This window comes from Dermochelys coriacea, chromosome 18, assembly GCF_009764565.3.
Source record: "Dermochelys coriacea isolate rDerCor1 chromosome 18, rDerCor1.pri.v4, whole genome shotgun sequence".
NCBI lineage: Eukaryota > Metazoa > Chordata > Testudines > Dermochelyidae > Dermochelys > Dermochelys coriacea.
This window is the reverse complement of record NC_050085.1, coordinates 9945118-9962596: the sequence shown is the minus strand read 5'-3', so window position 1 is coordinate 9962596 and position 17479 is coordinate 9945118. Positions and strand designations below refer to the sequence as shown.

The 17479-nt window shown below is 42.0% G+C and overlaps 1 protein-coding gene and 1 long non-coding RNA gene across 3 annotated transcripts in view; both read left to right on the top strand.

Annotated features, from left to right (window-relative positions):
- The window catches only part of KAZN (kazrin, periplakin interacting protein), a 728345-nt gene that overhangs the window by 173137 nt on the left and 537729 nt on the right, over positions 1–17479 (top strand). The window lies entirely within an intron of this gene.
- LOC122457094 lies at positions 961–15909 on the top strand. Its single transcript, XR_006276423.1, has 3 exons — positions 961–1127; positions 14086–14095; positions 15899–15909. It is a non-coding gene; the product is annotated as an uncharacterized LOC122457094 (long non-coding RNA).

The following is a 17479-nucleotide window of genomic DNA, read 5'->3' as shown; positions in this document are numbered from 1 at the left end:
CCAGTGCTGGAGATTTTTGGATTGTCTTCTATGGGGAATTTATAGAGAGAGTTACAAAAGGTCAGTTGAAGTTGGCCAGCATCTGTTTCTACGTTTGCAATGGAATAGTTGAGTTGAATCAAAGAGTTTGCCCTGCTCTTGAGTTCAGGCCAACCAGGCCCTCCAAAGTTTGCTGGCATCCAGTCAATAGGCCTACTCTCCCACCAGATTTGGACTTTGCCTCAGTCATGCTCTGGATGAAGAGTGAATGTGAAGGAAAGGTGAGAATTTGCTGCTACTAAACCTGCAGGGAACTAGAACTTTTCAAGCTGGTCATGATTTTTTCGATAAAACTTTTTTTTGTTGGAAAATACATTTCAATTAATTTCTCAATTCAAACAATTAAGGGGGAAAGGGCTGAAAATTGTTGAAACATCCCATTTTGACCTTTTCTAACTAAAAAACTTTTCAGTTTAAAATAATTCTGTGCTTGAAATGTAAGCTATTTGTCATTTTTTAAAAAAAAGCAAAGATAAAAATCAAAACAAAACATTTCCAAAATACCTAAATGAAACCTTTCAATTGACCGACACCAACATTTTTCTTTGGACTTTTCCTTTGAAAAAATCTTTCAACATTTTGACTCTTTTTGTCCTGATTTGGGATGGGAAAATTTTTTGAAATCTCAAAATTTTTCTCAGGACAGGAAAAATGTTTCTCATCTTTAGTCTTGAGTGCCCAGTGAGTTTCTTAAACTTAAAGTTAACATCTCAGACCAGGCTAGTGACCAGACCCTACTCACCTGACTAAAGTTCACTTGACTTTAGTGGGGCTACTTGCATGAGTAAGGTGAGCAAGATTTATCTCCAAATCACTCTGAACTGGGATTTATTTTCTAAGGTAGGTGAATGAAACTAAGGTTACAACAGTGGTTCTCAAACTTTTGTAGTGGTGACCCCTTTCACATAGCAAGCCTCTGAGTGCGACCCCCCCACTTATAAATTAAAAACACTTTTAAATATATTTAACACCTTTATAAATACTGGAGGCAAAGCGGGGTTTGGGGTTCAGGCTGAAGCTCGCAACTCCCCATGTAATAACCTCTCGACCCCCTGAGGCGTCCCGACCCCCTGTTTGAGAACCCTTGGGTTACAGTGATGAATGTGCATAGAAAGGAGAGCACATGCACTGAGTATTGAAAGCTAGTGCATGAAATTTAGCTGCTGTCTAAATTTCTGTAATAGCATCTCTGAGGTCAAAAAGGGGGGGGACAAGGCAATGGGAATGGTTGGACTAGGAATCTAAAAGCATTTTCAATAATCCTCTAGGACAATGAGCAGAAAAGAGATGGGGAAGAACGGTGGAAAGGAAAGGGCGCGTCTCATATTTCAGGGCATTTTTGTGTTTGTTCTGAGACAAAGCAGGGCAAATTCTATAACAGCACAGTGAGGGCCTCCTGCCATGCAACAGCAGAAGAGCTTTAGCACCTACATGCCCTGGCGATGCACACAGAAAGTGGGAGATGTGTGCAGGGGCCTAGCAGGCAGGTCGATGTGATTTTTCTAAACTAAAAGCTTCTGCGGTAATAGAGGAGAGCCCTAAAACAGTGCTTTGAGAGTCGTATCCAGCCTTCCATTAGCATTGAAAGTATTTTGACAGCCTTGGGAGTTCCACGCGCAGATCTGTAGTAGGATGTATTCCTAAAGTTGTAAGTACCTTGTAAGAAACAAGCATTTGAGAGGCAGTGAGTGCTTTGTCTTCTTGGAATTGTATATATGATCATCTGACAGGGGCGGTTCAGGCAGATTAAAATGAGACGCTCAGCAAGGCTTTGGGTGCTGTGATACGCTTCAGGAATTGCAGTATGAGCTTCACCGCCCACTTTAGAATGGTAATTTGTCTTCCTGAGCTGTCTGCTTTGTTTTACAGTATCTCCAGGAGCAAAAGAAACATTAAAAAAAATTCGGAGTCTAGACCGAAGTGCAGTGACCCAAGGGGTCAAATGTAATGAACAAGGGGCACTCCAAGAAGGCACGATTGCCTTATGACAGGCCAGGTGAGTCAAGGCTTTGGGTGAATGAGAAACAATTCAGGGATTTGGGGTTCAAAGGAATTAAGGCAAAATTCTTTTCACCATCAGTCTTACCTGAGGCACAGGGACTGGCTGCCAAATCAAACCGGCCTTATGAAAAATTCTGACAGAATTGGACAGAAAATGATAACTTTTCTAGAGTGTTTTTTAACCATCCTGTAGAATTTAAGAGAGGATTTCATCCCTGCTATTGAATTCTGTTGGGTGTGTCATAACCCTCTAGGAAGTATCCCATTCTCCATTAATCTATGGGGTTGGGAATAATTTCTACGGAACCTTATTGATTTAATCTCTCGTAAATTCTATAACTCTTCCATAATAGTGTCTCAGAAGTTTAGTTTTGCTGAGCATTTGCACTAGCTGAACCCAAAACATATTCTTCTCATTGCATTAACAAGGTAATATCTGCAGTGAGGACAGGTACATATGGTAGGTATTTTGCTTAAAGAAGCGGTGTTGACCATCATCTTGACCATTAGCAGGTGGGTCTACATACTTGTTACAAGGCAATGCTCTGCAGATGATGGAGCATCAACCCAAACGTTGGGCAAGAGCCTTTATAATGTAGCTAATCATTCCCCTGATGTTGTTGTGTTCTTGTCGATGCTTGTGGTTCACTTGATTCAGCATATATATCTTGCTGTGTCTTTGTAGTAATGGAATGAGCCCTAGCATTCTTGAAACCCAACCGTTGATTTTTTGGGGACCATAACTATATTCAGAGATGCCCTGCATTCAGACTCTATCTAGACATCCTGAACCTTCTGCAACATGCTGTGGGTGGTCAAACAGATAAAAGCCGCAGCAAGATGATTGAACAACCCCAAGCTTTAGTGCCTACTGCATTAATGTTCTTTGTGCACTAATTAATAAATTAGTATTAAGATGAGAAAATGATGGAGGCAGAGATCTGGGGAACTTCTTGTAAATAGTCCTGGTGAATTCTCTTTGCCTTGCAGTGTTTCAATAGCCCTCTGCAGCCTAATTGTTTCCTTACAATATTTGACTTTGAATGTCCCCCAGCAGCCATATTGTGTCTAGGTAATGTGATAGCTAGCTAAGATCATGCTTTCTCTCTCTTTAGGGTAGATAAGTGCTTGTTCATAAAAAGTATAAACTATCCAGTTTTACAGGTGTGCAGACCTTTTAAAAGAAATGTTGGACTCATTTTACAAATCCCTTTTTAATTAATTCATTTAGTTGTCATTTATTGGTATTTTTGAAGTTTGCCTTGTTTAAAAAATACAGGGCCATATGCTTTCTCGCATTCCTCGGCGGGAATGTTGTCCAGTGATTAGAAATGGGATCATTCTGGAAGTCAGAACTCCTGGAGTCCATTTCTGGTTTTACTATTGACCAGTTTTTTGACTAGTTACTGAACCTCTCTGTGCCTGGGCTTGCCCATTGATAAAATGGGGATGATAATAGTGGAAAGATACCTTCTGTGGCTAAGGCACTGGACTGGAACTCAGGAGATGTAGATTCAGTTCTGGGCTTAGCCACAGGCTTCTGGTGTGACCTGGGGCAGGTTTCTCGTTCTGTCTATGTCTCCATCCCACATCTATAAAATGGGGATAACAAAACTTCATATCTCAAAGGAGAATTAGTTAATTCATATTGGTGAGGCATTCAGATACTTCCAGGTGGGTTATGAGAGTCTTAGTTAGTGACTGTGAAGCATTTGGGATCCTTGGGTGAAAGATGTGCTAGAGGGCCAGTTGTTTATATAATTCCGTGTTTAAATTCATTTCACTTTTGTTGCTTTTTCTATTTACTTCATACTAAAGAGGTCATTGTTACTACATTGCTTCCATTGGTAACCTTGGTGCTTCTCAGAATGGGCCTGGAGTTTCTATTCTATGGCATGCATTGATTTCGGTATATATAACCCATTTCCTTGTAATGCATCATTAAACAGTAGAAGGGTCTGTTATGTTATCTTACTCTGTCTCTTTCAGAATCGCCAGGTGCCAACCTTTTTTATTTTTTCCCTTGCTGTTGAGAAGATAAATTTGGTTTGACATAATTAACAGTTAATTTTTAAAAAATCCGTTATTGTAGTGACTCAAAAGGAGATCCAAGTCAAATGAAGTAAATAAGCATGGGGTCTATTTCACAGATTTATAGGTGGCAAACTGAAATATCAAGGGATCATGCATTCATCTGTCAATTTTTAATGCAATTAGACAAGATAATTGGGTAAACTAAGCTTTTACTGGTGGCTGAAAAACACGTTAGCCTAATTTCATTTGCTTTGATAACTGTGCAGCATCACTGAAGATGGGCCCAAGCTGCAAAACTCTGATCTGAATCCGGATTTAGAACAAAACTCAGAGGAGCTCTGGTCTGGGCAGTTCTAATTCTGGACCCGTCTCTGCATGCCTCAGGCTCAGCTCTGAACCGACACTGCATCTTAGGTTTGTGTTACTTTTCATTTTATCCAAAGCGGGTTAAAGAATTGAAACGATGAGAACGACTATAAATATGAGCTGTTTGTGATTTCTTATTGCAACCCACAAATTATAGAAAGCCTTGAGGGGAAATAATTATACTGGCACTTACAGAGCAATTTTTATCCTACTATCTCCATGTGCTCTACAAAGGTGGGTAATTATTTGTTTCCTCATCTTACAGATGGGAAAACTGAAGTCCAGAGAGGTTAAGTGGCTTGCCCAAGATCACACAAGTCAACAGCAGAGTCAGAAATAGAAACTAGGTTTCCTGATTCCAGACCGAGTCCTGTACTCTAGATCCCTAGACAATACTGTTCCCTGGAAATGAACACACATTCTATGAAAGATTATCAAAGTCATGTGGATGACTTGGAAAGGGCCATAAGCAGTGGGAAAGAGATAGAAATTGGGCCACTAATTTGGATTGCTGCCTTTCTCTGGTCCCACAATCAGCTAGCTATGAAAGGGTACACCTGACTGGTCTATGAGAGGGGATACCAACTCAACACTGGACTTCGAGGCTACAAATGTTTGCTTGCTTTGTGTTTTTCCTCTGAGTGACTTGTAAATGGGTAATCTCTTCAGAGTTGTATGCAATTTTAACCTGTTAGTATAACAGTTTCAAGATCTGACTGAAGACAATTAAAGAGGTGGAATCAAGTTAAAGTTAGCCCCAAATTTAAGTCTTGTTTAAGAACCACCCCCTTTTATAAAATCTAAAGCAAATGCTATCCTATTGTTTCTCCCTTTATGAAATGGAAATAGTGATTTCTTAACAATAAAAACTCACTCCCTGCAGTATTTGGAGCCTAGAAGTCACACCCTTGTGCTTGGGCATAAGCATTTGAACACGAAATTGAGCAGAAACTGATTAGTGTGGTTTTGTTGTCCATTAGCCCAGCTAGGGCTAGGAGAAAAATACAAATAAACAATATTATAGTGGGGAGAAATAATTTTTCAAAATGATTTAAGTTTTAATACTTTAAGGCAATTCTTTTCAATCTTTTCTACACTGGGGACCTCCTTTCCTATACCAGGGTCCCTGGCCCCATTTAGCCAGGATAAGCCAGGTACCCTCTCCCATCTGGAAATACAGGAAACCTAGAACAGTTCTTACTGCAGGTTCTAATCTGGGTAACCTAGGTAAGCGAAGCTGTTTGATAAAGTAACTTTTAAATTAAGCATCCATTTGATTGTATGTATGTGCTATATACAGTCATGTGCTTATGTATTCCTTGATATGATTTTAAATATCTAGTATATTTCAAGTGCAGAACCATTTAACAATTTGGATGATCTATATAAGGAGAAATTAAAAATTAAAGAGCTGGTAAAATTCCCACAAAATTTAAAATGCACTTTAGCATGCAAAACAGAATATTTCCACTGAATGCAACCGATGAAGTGAGCTGTAACTCACGAAAGCTTATGCTCAAATAAATTTGTTAGTCTCTAAAATGCCACAAGTACTCCTTTCCTTTTTGTGAATACAGACTAACACAGCTGCTACTCTGAAACTAGAATATTAAATGATGTATTGGTGATTGATCCACAATTAAAATGAACAAAGATATTTGATTTCCACCTTTAAAGGTTTTTATTGACTATATATAGTCTCATACTTTTACTCAACTGACTTTATACTGAGAGGACTATTTCCATGTGATATTAAGGAAAAAGTCAGAGAAGTCTCTCCTTGATAACAAACATGAAGTAGATTCTCTCCAGTCAATGGGGTTGTTCACTGAGCTGTAGGACACCCAGCATCTGGGGAAGGGTGCATATGACAAAAACAGATATGGGTGGGGAAGGGTAATTGGGGAGCAGGCCCCTTGAACTGATGTAGGTCCCAAATTCAACAAAACATTTAAGTGCATGCTTAAGTTTAAGCATGTGTTCATCCCGAAACAGCGAGGAACTTAAGCACATGCTTAAATACTCTGCTGAATAGAAACCTTTATTGAAGAGCGAAGGTACAGTACCCTATTCCTTGTGTGTGTCAGGGCATGTTGAAGCCCAGATAGCTGGGCCTAGTGGGGTTGACGACAAAACGTAATCTGCACTACTCAGCCCTCTAGACGGGTGTGATGACAATACCTAACATATCTGCAAACACCTCCATACTGAGCCCTGCATACTGTCTGCTTTCAGTTACCTGAAATTTAGTCGCACCAGGCAGTTTCTAACATCAGAATTATGTTTACCCCAGCATTCAATCTGTTTCATTGTAGTGACATTAACATATTTTAACATTGTGACTGAGAACAGAAGAGACCATTTTCCACTGCTGTGGTCTCTGTATTAATCTAAAAAGCTGTATGTATATTGTCTCACTGGGTTTGTTACTCCAATTTAAACCCTAAGCAGGAGCAACCACTGTTCTGTTTGAATTGAGGAGGAGGGGAATGATCTATGAGTCTGAGCCTGAATGCCTTTGAAAATTAGCATGTAAGATCATTGCTGCATTTTTCCTTTACGTTTAGATTGTAGGAAACTCTTAGGTAATTATGGCGTTCACAGCACCAAAGCGCACAGAGAATTTGTAATTTTTAAGAGGGTGCTTAAAGGTAGGTTTTGTCCCGCATAAAACATGCCATTAAGCTGAAGATGAGGCAGTCTGTTTCTTCATAACTACAACTGGGTCTTTTACAGCGATGGAGACTCCAGTCTTGGTTAATAAAATGAACCAAAGGATCTGAATCAGGAACATAGCATTCTGATCAGAGCGAAGCGCCACCAGAAACGTAGCAGGCAGCAGGGTAACTCAGGACAGACAGAGACACAGATACCTGGCTCAGTAACAGCACTGATAAGTAACCATTAAAACACTGAAATCAAGGGTACTTCACTACCTTAGCCTCTTTACCTCCTTCTGATAACAGATCTGCCCTCCTACTCCTCTGTCAAGTTGTACCCAACTCATCTTGCCTGACTGCCACAATGCACCCTTCCCAGGGTCTGTGGCAGCTCCACCATGCTGACTGCCCTGGGGCCGAGGACTCCAGGCCTTCCAGACTTCTGGGCCAGCTGGCTCCCTGGGCTTGCTGCTCTGAAGCTAGACAGCTGAGCGAGCCAACTGGCCCAGGAGCCTGGGAGGTCCAGAGCTGAGGTCCCCAGCTTCAGGGCAGTCTGCATGGCAGAGCTGGCCCAGAGCTCCAGAGTCTGAAAGCCCCAGCTGCCCAACAGCCTGCCAGGAAACTAGGAAACTGTGATTGGACAAAAGTTCATTGAACCCAAAACAATTCCACCAAACAGTTTGGGTTTGAATTGGCATTTTCCTGACCAGCTTTAGGTCTGATCCTGACTCTCATTTGGCAGGGTCAAACTGATTTAGGCCCTGTTCTAGCAAGACACTGAAACATGTGTGTAATTTTAAGGATGTGAGTAGTTCTGTTGAAGTCCATGGTACTAACATGCTTGTTTGTATTGGGGCCCCAATCACTAGACATTAAACATGAGATAATCTTGGAAACAACTGACTATATCCATTTGGGACAGTCAAATATAATTAGCTGTTTCTCATTTCTCCATGAGGGTGGAAAAACGTCTGGAAACTACCAAATCTGTAGGGCTGTCCACTTACAGCCTGAATGATGATATACAATGGTATGAAACCTAGAATTTGAAGCTGCTGGTTAATAAATCCTAGAAAGGTACTGTAACTTACAAATTAAAGGCCCTGATTTTCACAGCTAGGCTTCAAAATCTAATTAAGGCTTGTGGTGCAGTTTGCAGTGTTTGGAGAGTGGCTGCCTTGTTTAATTTATCAGCAGGATTTGCATTCTTAATTTAAAAAAAAAAGTAACTCCTGTAATTTTTCAAATAGAAAATCTCAAAGCTGGGAAAAGGACTCTCCTGCATTTTATTGGAGTTAGGAGGGGAACACAAGAAAGACCTGAACCACTCAAAACCACTAGGCCATGTAAACAACGATAGTTTGTTTTTCGCCTTCCTCTGCAGACTGTGACACGAGTCACTTGCAGGTTTAAACTAGTGTAAATGGTGGATTCTCTGGAGCTTGAAGTCCTTAAATCATGATTTGAGAACTTCAGTAACTCAACCAGAGGTTAGGAGTCTATTACAGGAGTGGGTCGGTGAGGTTCTGTGGCCTGCAGTGTGCAGGAGGTCAGACTGGATGATCGTGATGGTCCCTTCTCACCTTAAAATCTATGAGTCTATAAGTATTGCTGTAGCACGTAGGGCTCCAACCAAGATCTGAGCTCCGCTGTGTTAGGTGCTGTACAAATTCATAATAAGAGACAGTCCCTGCCCTGAAGAGCTTTACAATCTAAATAGATAAAATGCAAGGTGGCGGAAAGGGAGTATTATCTCTGTTTTACAGCAGAGAACTGAGGCACAGAGAGATTAAGAGGGTTGCCCAAGGTCACACAGGAAAGCTGGGGAGTGACCGCTGATCTACTGAATGTCAATCCAGTGCCTTAACCACAAGACCATCCACCTTGTCTGTTTCAGCTTTCATAGCCAGGTCTGTGCTCTGTTAAAGTGGTTTAGCTAGCATGTTTTCCTAGCCTGTGAACAAAGAGCCTGAATAAAAAGGCACTGGACGTTTGGCCATTGAATTTGAAGGTCTTTGTTCACTAGAATCAGAATAGTTGGCCACCATCATTAAGCTAGGGGCAGCTTTAGAAAAAGATTCTTTTTCCATAATTTTGTTAAACAATAAACAAAGCTGTGAGCATGAACATTTTGCCAGATTTTCATAGTTGCGATAGAAATGGCAGTCCTTTCTCAAAGAGACAGGATAATTGACGGGTTACTTTGTACCCTCTTGGTTAAAAGAGCATGGTCATAATATATGAAGAGCAACAGAAAAGGGAAAGCTTGGAGTAACAGAGGGCAGTGCGGGGAGGGGTCCTAGTGGCACAAAGTCAGGTGTGGAGTAATGCCATTGCAGAGTAAAATGTGATTATATTCAAAGGACTTAATGCAGTCAGGTGAGGCTCAAAGGGGTCTTAGTGCCAGCTTACAGCTGTATCACCAGGCTGCTCGATCCCAAGGGAGAGAGTAAAAACATCTGGGTTCTGGTCTCAGCTCTGGCATGGTTTCCTCTCTCTGACCTTATGCAAAAGTTATTTCACCTCCCTGCACATCTATAAAATAGAGGTGATAATAATGACCTCCTTTGAAAAGTGCTTTGCGATCTATGAACAAAAGGTGCTATATAAGAACTAGGAACTATCACCATCCTCTGTCTTGTTGTGTAGCTAATAAATGTTTGTTATTTAAATGGCCTTTTTCTTTTATAATGGGCCAAAGTGAAACTCCGGATCCAAATACCCCAAACTCCATGTTTGAAATCCAGTTCTAAACGCGGAATGTAAATGATTATTTTTATTAGTTGAGAGAGAACAACTCCCTTCATCTTACTCTGTTTAGGGCTGCTTCCTGCTCTAGGAAGTGTGTAAAACTGAGTGTTGAGTTTTTTCCATAATCCTAAAACCCTTGATATCTCCACCCCCTCCCTGCTTCACTATAGAATCTGAAGGACAAAGGCAATACAAATGTACACATATCTTTATCAGCAGTGGCTTGGGAGGGTTGCTTTCTACAGAGATAGAGTGAGTCAGCTGCAAGGCAAATTGCAGCTAACTGACTTAGAAGCAACTTTCCAGCCCAGTGTGGAGTCGATCCCGGTCCTCTGGCATTATTTCAAATCTAAGTGAATGCTTCAGGCTCGCTTTACAGAACAAGGGGATGGAGTTCTAACAGTGGAAACGTCTCATGATATCTTATTTAAATCAGACTTTAAAATCCAGATTGTGGTGTGGCTGTCTCAGTTCAAATGGGCTAGGGCTAAAAGCGGGTCCAGTATCATCCCAAAAGCTGTGAGGCTCCTGCCAACAGAATCTTCCTTCCCAGCCCGTCGTCCCTTCTACACTGTAGCCAGTCATGTGTCATGCTGCTGCCAGCACTCTGCATCAGGCCCACTTTGACTGGGCAGCCTGGTTTCCAAAGATCCTGATCCTGCAGACAATTGTGTGCATGCCTAGCATTACTCATAAGTGACCCCATAGAGTTCAATGACATGATTCCCCTGAGTTAAAGGTAAGCTCGGGCATGTCTATGGGATGAAGGCTTTAACCCGCAACTTCATCTCATGGGCCTATGCTAATGTTCTTCAGCTGCAATACAGGCCAAGCAGGCTTGGGTCTCAATTCTTGTGTCTCATGCCTTAAGTCAAGAAATAATAAAAGTTCCAGGTGCCCAAGCAGGCCATTGATGTTCCTTATTTATCCACAGAACAGACAAGATATATGCAAGCTTTGCCCACACCACTGTGCCTCTACCCTGACTGCAAGGGGCCAGCAGGGGCTTCAGTTTTTCCACTGTAGCTTATCTACTGAAATTGCCCAATAGGGTGCCAGTTAGTATGGGGGTCTGTCACATTGACATTCAACTAGAGGGAAGAGCACTGGGACCGCAAAACCCATGTTGCATCTTTGAGATTGCAAACTCTTCAGAGCAGGGACAGTCTTCTTATGTGTCTAGCACAATGGGACCATGACTCTGAGTGGCGACAATGGGCACTGCCTCACAACACAAATAATTCTTAACAGCAATGCTGGCCACTGAAAAGCAATTAAATGATAACAGCTTTGTCATTAACACCGTGAGCTGGATTTGAACCCGCAGCCTAAAGATGAAAAAAAAAAAAGCTCAACACTGTCTTGAGCACACCCTGAGCAAACCCATCGAGGGGGGAGACTCTCAGAACCTGGCTCCACTCTGAGTCCAAATGTCTACACTGTTCTTTTTAGTCCTGCACAGTGAGCCCAAGCCAGCAGACCCAGGCTCTGAACCTTGCTGCCCTGGGGGTTTTGCTATGTAGCCGTACCCAAAGACACTAATGTCAAAAGCTAGGAGGGGGATTCACCCAGCAGGCTATGACTACTATAATTCTCTGAGAGGTTCTGTATCAGCAACGGGCCAGAAATGGGATTAGCCAGGCAATCTGTACTTCATTCTTGGAGCAGAGCGGAAGAGCAGCAAGAGGTTTCTGAGTTAAAAAGGGACAAACACAAGGTCATCTCCTCCACTGCTGCAAATCAGCAGAGCTCCATTGAAGACACCAGCAGAGGATCTGCCCCACAATGTCTAGCAATGCTGCAGGGTCAGGAGGTGAGCCATCCTGTATGTCCCCATAGAGAAGTAAGAAGGTACACAGTATACTCTTACTTCCGTGGGCCGAGTATCTGTATCACAGGCAGCAACATGGAGGGGAGCAGCCTCCTCACGAGGCTGCTGTTTCCCCTACACCTCATGCATGTAGGTGGGATGGGACAGGAAATAGGCAGATCTTTGGCTCCTTACCTCTGCGATGTGCTGGAAAGTGTATCCTGAGCCAGATATAGCGTTCGTGTTATGTATGTTCTCTCAAGAATAGGGGAATACCAGGAAACAGAGCTTCCTCAGGGGCTGGCCTGAGACTGGAATGAACTCCTGCAAGAACTAAGGACCATCACAAACCACCTCCCCTTAGCTCCAAGTCCAAGGTGTGTTTCTTTGACCTGCCTGCACTAACATAGACATAACAATTAGCGCTTTGCCAGGTTTGCTCATCTATAGACACATCTCCCCCCGCGGAGAGGATGAGAGAATAAATATGTAACAGATGTTAGTCACACTGTTCAGTGCATTACTGGAAGGCACTCAGATACTACTCTGATGAGCACATTCTAAGGACCCGGGCAGAGCAGAATAGAGAGGAGGCAGATTGTGACTGCCTGAGTCTCATTCTGTCTGTGTGCTCCTAGGGCAGATTGTAAAATGACATTCTTGCATACAGTAAGACACTGAATCACCGAAGTTCTACTCTACAGCCCTTTAGTGAGGAAAATAAATCTAGCAACACGTCTTTGTGGGCAAAGCAAGTCATTTGGGCCAAAGAATCGGGGCAGATGATGAGATGGAATTCTTGGGTTTGTCTTGTTGTGTTTAGATTGTAAGTTCTTTGGGACAGGGGGTATATCTGACCTATACGCTTTATAGCACCAGGTCAATTTCCATCGCTATAGAAATGTTTTTATTATAATAATTTGTCTCTATTATATATCCCGGTGGGAAATGCTCTTTATTCCACCTAAACATTGTTTCTAAGTAGTGTTCAGGGTTTACCTCTGTGCTTGGGGTGTACATCAGTAAGAATAAACTGTATTGAGTAAGTGCCTGCCCACTACTTTTAAGGATAAAGATTAGTAGATCGTTTCTTTCCAGTTGGTAGTTACAGCTACTAATGATTTTTTAAAGTAACATTTAGTATCGAACTTAAGTATGAACAAAGTTGAACAGAAGCAATCTGTAGATGCATTGCACAATGTTTCAAGACGCAATGTTTTCTGAATCTAATTATTCAGAGCTCAAAATGCATTTTTATCCCACCAACCCCAAGTGCAAGTGTAAATTCATTTAAATTCAGTGCAAGTATAAGGCGCCATCCTATTTGATAACTAGGATTGGTGGGCGGAGCTCAGAAAAGTAAGAAAAGGCCCCACCCTCTCAGGTGAGGAAGGGGTCACAGAGCCTAGTAATCCACAGATTGTGAGACAAAATTGAAAAAAACAGGGTCGGGGTGCAGGGTCAGAAAAACGGATCCTGAACAGAAAACCCTACACAGACCCACTGCTCCAACAAGGAGTCCAGGGCATCAGAGGATGCCACCCATAGGAGCGCTGTACAGACAACTGACCGAACAAGGGGAAAAGCCCCATAGCTGCAGAGTGAGAGTGCCACACACATAGTCTGTCAGCACGAAGTGTTCTGTCCACAAAGCAGGTACTGATGGGCAGAGGCAGTGCAAGATTCTCCATGCCGTGTGAGGTCTGGCCTGGAGAAATGGATAGTTCTGTTGTTCAGTGCCCCCCTTCAATGGTTGATTGCTCTCTGGAGACCATTGCAGGATTGCCAATTACTGAGCTTTTTGATTGTGGGGTTTGTGACATGCATGCTTAAGACTAGACAGCGACCACCAGCTCATTTCACCCCAGCCACTCCACAGATTATAAAAGAACTGGGTGGAAAGTAGTTTTCCTGTCCTGCAAATATTTTTGAGACTTTGATAAAATTTCCCCATCTCAAATCAGGACAAAATGTTAAAATCTTGGAAGCTTTTATGCACCAACATTGCTTCATTTCAATAATTCCAAAAGATTTAGTTTGAACTGTAATTATTTTTACTATAATTTAATTTAGATTTTGAAATTGTTATTTTGAACTACATATTCATTTTACTTTGAAAATGTCAAAAATGGCCATTTCAACAACTTCACAAAAAATTGACACAGGAAATCTGAAACTGACCCTTTCTTGTGAAAATTTACGTTTCAACAGATCAGTTTTGATGAAAAAATGTTTTGTCGAAAATTCCTGACCAGTGCTAGATTATAATGATGTTCAGTCACAGAACTAAACTGAAAAGGAGTACTTGTGGCACCTTAGAGACTAACAAATTTATTAGAACTAAACTGGTGACCTGGAGCTACAAGGCTGTAATTTCCCATTACAGATCCGCTGAGTCATTTCTCACATTAGCAGCTCAGCCAGCTGAGAGCAAGTAATAAGTACCATGGCTTTGGGAAAACTCATCCAAGTCAGTAGGGCTTAGCAAACCACCTAAATTCTGAGACTGGCAGATATGACAATTTCCTGCAATATTCTTGGAAGATTTTATTGTATTAAGTGTATGCATTATTGTGAGCCAGGACTGTATATAACATCTTTGGGGTAGGGGGAGATGTGACAGATGTGAGACTTGGGAGTTCAAAAGACTATATTGAAAATGTGCCAGACAAGGATGGACTTCTGGGACAATATGTGTTACTGGAGTTCCTGGAGAATTCCTCACGAGAAGTTAACGTAAATTCCCCAACTCCAGATATGCAAAAATGTAGTTTTTTGAAGCTACACCATAGGGAGAGGGTCACTGTCTGCTGATTACCTGTTACAGGAGGCAAAGATCAAAGGTCCAAGTTGTATAAAGAAATGGCTGATCTGCCCAGTCTTGGTTCTGGTTCTGGATCTAAGATGGATGAACCTGCAACCCTGGGGAAAACCCAGTTGTGAGTTTTTAAGCACTAAAACCTATCAGGTCCTTGGTGATCTCTGGTAAGTATTCTAGGTGTGTTTCTTTGACCTGCGTAGGTTATGTTTTCCAGAGTGCATTATTTTGCATTTAGCAACATTTTGCCTCAAGTGAAATCGATTTGGCAAATTTTGGGTAAAGAAAAGACATTTGGCAAGTGTTCACATTAACCTAGATAAATGTGTTAACTACCTTGAATTAAATGGCAATCAATTAACTCCATTAAGAAAAGCCACCTACCTCATTCTTAATCTCATGCTAAATCTGTCCTTGCCTACCACTGCATACACTAATCATCTTGGCATCAATCATTCTCAGCTGCATTGTAACAAACAGAGCCCTGCAAATGTAGCTGTGCCAGAAAAAAAAAAAGTGTCAGTTTCAGGTATTCATCTAAAAACTCATTTGAACAATGAACTTGATGAGGAGCAATACTCGGAAGAAGTCTCCTCAGGCAGCATCTGTTCCTAAAGCTAGAAGAAACTGATTCACTTCTCTGCCCTGTCCCGAGTGGAATGATATTTTTCTGGACAGATCATTGAGAGAGACTTTAATTAGCACCCTGCCAGTTTTGCACACAAACTTGGTTGTGAGTGGTCTTGTAATATGTCTCTGCTGAAGTTTGGCAGTGCATCTGATTTCACAGTTTACAGATTAATCAGACAGGTTCAATTCGATGATGTATTCCAAGGTTCTCATTTCTACAGATGAGGCTAGATACACTGTGTCTGATTTTTCAGAGGTGTTGAACACCCACAGCTCTAGTTAAAATCGATGGGGAACTGCATATGCTCAGCACCTCTGAAAATCAGGCTCAGTGGGAGCTGATTTCTCTAACATATTGACTTGGATCTAGCATCTATGGCAAACTCCTGAAAGCTTCATATTTCAGCCACTCCTAGCTGCAATGTTGCCAGCTCTTGTAATTTCATTGTGATTCTCTTAAAGCCCCAGCTCCTGTCAAATGAGAATTTCAGCTTTCCTCTGTAAACATATGTTTCTAATCCTAATGGTTGCAGAGAAAACCTTGGAAATCTGACCCAAATGGCTCAAAAAACAGACAGCAAATAAAAAGAACCCAGAATTGATTGTTTTTAAAATCTCGTGATTTTTAAGATACGCTTGTGATTTTGAGGAGGCCAACTCAAGATTTTTAAAACCTTCCTCTTTTCCTGTCCTTCACCACAATCATAGGTTTTTCAAGGATTGGGTACATGATATAGCCTGGCGTGTAGCCCTGGTGAAATCTTCCATGGTGCATGGTTCCTTCAGGAGCTGGAAGATCAACAGATGTTCCATGGATTTCTTCAGCACAGACATGTGTCTGGGTCTTTAGAATAGCCCCATTTCCTCATCCTGACTTGTGACCTGCCAGCTCTTTTTCAGAGAAAATTTAAACAACTCCAGGCTGACCAATCCTTCTCTGCACCTGCAGGAAGGTGTTCAGCAATGTCAATATGCATTTTGACAGCATCATCGAGTATTTTGAGCCATGTGCACCACCTTCCCAATCGTGTTGGTAATTTTTAAGCAATTCCATTGCAACTAGGAAGCTTTTCCATGATTTCAGGTGGCTAACTGCCATGGTGTAGCCATATAGCAGATAGATGGATGTATGAATGCCTGAGGTTGGTAATACTGCAGACAAAAAGCCAGGACAGACAACTGATCAGGAATGAGCAATTTCAGCACAAGGGGCCAACCCATTGTTGGGCCACATGAGGTCCCTGGAATTCCATTCTCACTGGAGGTAGAGAGTGAGATGACTTACTCCACACATTTTCCTAGAAAGGGTTAGGACAATGCACACCCCTCCCAGTAGTGTCAAGCTAGCCTTGCAGGGAAGTGAATACAATTGATGTTTTTGTTGATTTTACAGCCTTCGGAGGGAGTGGTGTGTCTACTGTAGTGTGAGTCAGGATGCCTGGGTTCTACACCTTGCTTTGCTTCTGCCTACCTGTGTGATCTTGGATAGTCACTTCGCCTTTCTGATCTAGAGCATGCACCAGTAAATTGATGGTAGCATTTAGTGCCGGCTTGTATAGCACTTTTTGAGATGCATGGTGGAAAGGTTCATACAATGTGCTCGCCAGTAATTTAATGTTGAATTTCCCCTCCAGATAGCTCAAATTATCCCACAAAGGTTAGTATCATTACCCCCATTTTACAGACGGAGAACCTTAGGTGCAGAGAAGTGATTTGGCCAAGGTCATGAAGCATGTCAGTAGCAGAGCCAGAAATAGCTTTCCTGTCCTGACTTCACTGGACACCGATGGGAGTGCCTTGTGCTGCTGCTCAGTGGTAAGAATCTGCTCCAAACATGAAATAAAAGGACATTTAATGAAGAGAAAGGGGCCTAACTCTTAATGAGCAAATGAGTGTAAGCATGTTTCATTTCAAACCCCTGCGGCCAGACTAGGAGGTGACTGTATATGTAGACATGCTGAAGCTAGCTTTGATCTAGCTAGATTGCTGTGCTGATGTAACCTAATTTAGCATCAGAGAATTGGACTCTATTGAGAAACACAGTGAAGGTGAACCAGACAAGCAATATAATGGGTGGGGAAGATGCTCTTCCAGGGCAGTTTGGTAGCTGCCAGCTTGGTGCACACACAGGACATTGAACCAGAGCTGCTACATCATGAGATAAAGATCCAAGGCTCCTTATCGGAGGCTGTAACAGACTGATATCCTTTGTGATGAGGCACAGACCTGTAACACACCCTCACCAGTGGGTTACAGCAGCATGTGGGGCCATTGCATAAGCAGAGAATGATCCATTCTAGATATGTATATGGCTGCTGTATGGAATTTAAAACATGGGCTTTGTCCAAAGTATCCCCTTAGGCATTAAAC